Source organism: Hyperoodon ampullatus (assembly GCF_949752795.1).
Source record: "Hyperoodon ampullatus genome assembly, chromosome: 7".
Taxonomy (NCBI): Eukaryota; Metazoa; Chordata; class Mammalia; order Artiodactyla; family Ziphiidae; genus Hyperoodon; species Hyperoodon ampullatus.
The window spans coordinates 31,083,515-31,088,913 of NC_136920.1; positions in this window are offsets into that span (position 1 = coordinate 31,083,515).

The window sequence follows — 5,399 nt, forward strand, 5'->3', positions numbered from 1 at the left end:
CTTTTTATTTTATATTGGAGTATAGTTGATTAACAATGTTGTGTTAGTTTCAGGTGTACAGCAAAGTGGTTCAGTTATACATATACATGTATTTATTCTTTTTCAAATTCTTTTCCCATTTAGGTTGTTACATAATATTGAGCAGAGTTCCTTGTACTATACAGTAGGTCCCTGTTGGTTACCCATTTTAACTATAGCAGTGTGTACATGTCAATCTCAAATTCCCTAAGTATCCTTCCTCCCCACCCCTCCCGGCTGGTAACCATAAATTAAAACAAACAAAACAGACAAAAAAATGTGAAAAATGAAAACCTGATAACACCAGTGTTGATGAGGATGAAGAGCAACTAGAACTCTCATGCATTACTGATAGGATTACAAAATAGTACAGCTATCTGGAAAATAGTTTGGTAAGTTTCTTATGAAATTAAGTGTACATTTACCATATGACCTAACAATCCCACTCCTGGGTATTTACCCTAGCACAATGACAACTCAGGTTCACACAAAAACCTGTACACAAATGTTGATTGCATCTCTTTTCATAAGCACCAGAACTTGGAAACAACTCAAATGTCCTTCAGTGGGTGAATGGATAAACAAACTGTGGTACATTCATACCGCTTAGCAATACTACTCGGAAGACTACTTGGCAATAAATCAGGCAATAGAAAGGAACAAACCGTTAAAACGCACGACAACATGGATGAATCTCAAGGGCATTATGCTGAGTGAAAGAAGACCGTCTCAAAAGGTTACATTCTGTATGATTCCATTTATGTGATATTCTCAGAAAGACAAAACTATAGTAATCAATAGTTGCCAGGGGTTGTTAGGGCAAGAGGACTATGCGACTCCAAAGGGGCAGTATGGGGGAGTCTTTTGGGGATGATGTAATTGTTTTGTTCCCTGACTATGGTGGTGGTGGTTACATAAATGGATACATGTGTTAAAACTCAGAACTACATGCCAAAGATGTCAAATTGACTGTATTTTTAAATGCAATAAAATAAAAAGAAAACATGATTCCATCAAGAAGTCAATCTTGGGCTTCCCTGGTGGCACAGTGTTTCAGAGTCTGCCTGATGATGTAGGGGACGTGGGTTCGTGCCCCGGTCCGGAAGGATCCCACATGCCGCGGAGTGGCTGGGCCCGTGAGTCATGGCCACTGAGCCTGCGTGTCCCAAGCCTGTGCTCCCCAATGGGAGAGGCCACGACAGTGAGAGGCCCGTGTACAGCAAAAAAAAAAAAAAAAGTCAATCTGACTTATGATAAATAAGACATAATACCCAGGAACCCTAAGACTCTTTTTGTGAGTATAGTTTATTCATTTATTGGAAAAGTGTTTATTGAGCACTTCCTATGTGTCCACAGCGTTCTAGGTGCAGGAGATGAAGTACTAAACGTAACGAACACTCATGGGAGCTTGAATCACCATAGGTAATAACTATACGGTATGTCAGATGTTATAAATACTATGATAAGGGAAATAGAAAATTGGGGCAGGTAGTGTTGCCATTTTATATGTGGTGGTTGTGGAGAACAATTCAATCACAGACACAAAGGAAGAGAAGGAGCAAGCTATGCAAATACCTTGGGATGAATGTTGCAGACAGAAAAAGCAATCTTAGATGGAGCTCCAATACAGTACACAAGACTGGTCAGGGGAGAACCACTCTCCTTAAAACCAGGCGGGAGGTTCCCAAAGAATCCTTTGCAGAACACTAGGGTTTGGATGAGGAATGCAATGTGACAACCACCAAGCCAACCCATCCCTGTACAGAGATTATTTGGTTTGAGGTCAAGAAGAAATCTATCTTGGGTTAAAAAAAAACTCTTACCCAAGGCCGAAGATAGAACTCCTGTCAGTTGGAGGTATGCTTTAGGCTTAGCTGATAAAGCCAAAGTCACCTAAAGACCACAGAGGCTATGTCCAGCGTGTGGTGAGAGCAGAAATCCACTTGTCCATTAGCAAAGACACAGAGGAGAGGAGACTGACCCCTAGTATCTTTCAGTGATGCTGTGGGTACTCAACAGGTGTGGTGGAGTGTCAAGACTGCAGCCCAGATGGTTCATAATTAACTTGAGAAAGAGAAACGACTGTAGATGGGAGGTGGTCCCCAGATTGACTGCAGATTGAAGGTTCCCAAACCTCAGGGTGTGGATGTTCAGAGAAGGGGAGCCTGGGAAGAACCCTAGGGTTGACAGAGGTCAGCAGGAGGGACAGAGGGCAGACTATGGCTAAGTCAATAAAGCCAGAGACCCAGTATAGATGGCAAGATAGTGGATAATGTGACTGGAAAAAAGCTAGTGGGCATATTGAAGCCTGTTTGCCTTAAGCCCGGAGCAAAGCTGAAAATATCCCTTAGTATTGGTTCTTCTCTTTTCCAAGACTCAGTGGCTGCTCCTTGAGTTTACTCTGAAGATGAGCAAACCTTAAGTGGGGAGCATGAGAATTCCCTCCCATCAGCCATTACTATCCCACACTCTTGCTGGGCTGCAGCTCAGGAAAATCCAAGGGAACCCGTCCCCTTTAAGAACCAATGGCTTACAGGGACTGGCTTCCTGCCAGTGTGGAAAAGTAGAGCGGGAGACATTTAAAGCCCTGTTTGAAAACTGTCATTTTTCCATCGGCCTCAGATGGGGTGATTAATCAAGAAGCAATTCCGGAGAGAAGCCATCTTCTTTACCTACTTAAATCTCCCAGGTTAAGTTGTATTTTAAGCCCTGGTTTATTTTTAGACAAGTTTGTTGCTGTTGCCTAACCCAATGTTAAAGCAATTATTGTCTGAGAGGGTCATTCAGAGTTCAGTAGAACTGCAAAACTCACAGCCTTTAGTATTAACTCAAGCCTTTAGCAGCTTGTTCAAGGTCTTTTCCTTAAAGGGACAGAACAGTGAGAACAGCAAGGAGAGAAACACACTTGACATTTCAAGAGACGGGAGGCTTCTTCTTTTTGTGGCTTCTGTCAAAGGCCCCAAAATCAAATAAACAAAAAAATGGTTAGAGTCAAGTCCCATCCTCTACAGACCAGTGCCCCCAAAATATTGTTGCATTTGTTATTTGAACTTAGGTGAGAAATTAGAAATTCAAAAAGTGGACGGAAGAGAATACTTCGAACGCCTACTATATTGCCAGTTGCTTCACATAAGTTTACCTTAATTCTCACATCTTCTCCTTTGATGTAATTGTGTATGATGTAATTGTATATGCTATTATTACACGTAATTTGCAGATGAGGAAACTGAGAGAGTTAGGTATTTTGCTCAAGATTACACAGTGACTGGCAGAGCCAAGATGAGAACCCAGATTGGTTTGACTAAGTACCTGGACCCTTTCTCACTACCTGCTGGCCCACATTAAAGCACAGCAACAGGGCTTTAAATGTCAGGGTAACTGGGCAGGTTGAATTTTTCTTTGTTCTTTTAGATTCTACAAATATATATTAAGATACTCATTTCAGACAACTCTTTTTCCTTTGAGTTCTGTGTCTTTGGAAAATAATGAGAACTAATATTTAGGACAACATATGCCAGATACTGAAGCCAAATACCACAATCTCATTAAATCTACACACAACACACATACACACATAATTAAAAATAAAAGAAGATTTAATAATCATCCCACTTTACAGAGAAGGAAGCTGAGGCTTAGAGAGTTTACATCTCTTGTTCATGTAGCGCAGCCAATATGTGGTAGAGCCAGGTTTCAAACCCAGGCATTTTGATTTGAGAATCTACTCCTACCTACTGTTTCATTCAGGCAATATGTTTTCCTTTTCCCCTACCCTGGCAGATAGAGTTAAGCACCCATCCCAGATTTCTCGTGAGGAATCTAGGGGCTGATTGGCAACCTCACTGCAGAGTGTATGAGCCCTGCGAGAGAAAGGGCAAAATGACCACATATGAAACCGGTGCCTCTTTAGCCTTTGTGTCTCAAGCTGCTTGGCCAAAATGCTGCTAAGCTACCCTCCACGGGCAAGCCGCTCTATAAAGGGAGTGGGGCCCAAAAGCCACAAGGCCTGTGGGTCAGACCCAATGCCCCAGCTTCTTTGAAGGCTCTAGACATTCCCTTCTCCCTCGCTTCTGGGATCTGCAATCCTTCTGTGGCATCACTGTGGTATGCTGTTTAATGACTGCAAATTCCTTCCATTCCAGTGTCCAGGCCCCTTTGCACTATAATTCCACACCCTTCCCCATTCTGGAGGAGAGTCTATTTCTCCACCCCCTTCAACCTGGGCGGTGTTAAGACTTGCTCTAACTCATCTGCTTCCACCCTCTTTGAGTGCTGTCCTGAGGCCACCATACAACGAAGCTGATCTAGCCGACTGGATAATGAGAGGCCAAATGGGAGAGAAGTGAGGCACCCCAAGCCAACAGCCAGCACCCACGACCACACAGGCCAGGGGTGCCCACCGTCTTGACCTTGAGCCCTGCTGACCCTCCAGCTGAAGGCAGCTGCTTGAGTGAACCCCGGCAAAACGGGCAGGGCAACCTTGGAGCCAATTCAAAGAATCATGAAAAAATAATCATTGTTTTAAGCCACTTTTGGGGGTGGTTTGTCACACAGCAAAGACTGACTGAAACAGTGCTCCTTTGAAGTTCAGAGCACTGTAAGGGTGTATCCTTGGCTCACACTCTTCTCTGGAACACTTCAGAGGCTGCCACTGTGTCATCAATGAAAATCATGCTCTCCAGAAGCCTGCCTCCACTTCCATAAATTCCTCCAGAGAACATTGGATGGTTTCAGGCCTCGTTTATACTTTGAGCACACAGGCAGGGCACCCAGATTACTAGACTGACAATATTTGAGATCTGGAAAAAATATTGTACCAATATTTTAAAAGAAAGCTAAAAATCAAAATTAATATTTCATTGAATGCAAATGTAATAATCTGCCAAGTAGTTGCCTACATTTCAACGCTTACATACAAAATACACTTAATGTGGACCATTATGCTTGAATCAATGATACAGGATGTTTCTTCCAAAAGTTATATGATCTGGGGCCCCTGACAATCTTGAGTATCTTGGGCATTTTGTGTGCTGATGGACCTGAGAACTCTGTATTTGGTCTTTAAGTTCTACCCTGATGCCCCAAACTCTGGCTGAGTTATACTATCTTGTCCTTGGGGAGAAGTTTTTTTTTCTTTTTTTTAGCTGCGTTGAGTCTTCCTTGCTGCACGCAGGCTTTATCTAGTTGCGGCGAGCGTGAGCTACTCTTCCTTGCGGTGCACCGACTTTTCATTGTGGTGGCTTCTCTTGTTGCAGAGCACAGGCTCTAGGCGCGTGGGCTTCAGTAGTTGTGGCGCATGGGCTTAATTGCTCCATGGCCTGTGGGATCTTCCCAGACCAGCGCTCGAACCCGTGTCCCCTGCGTTGGCAGGCGGATTTTTA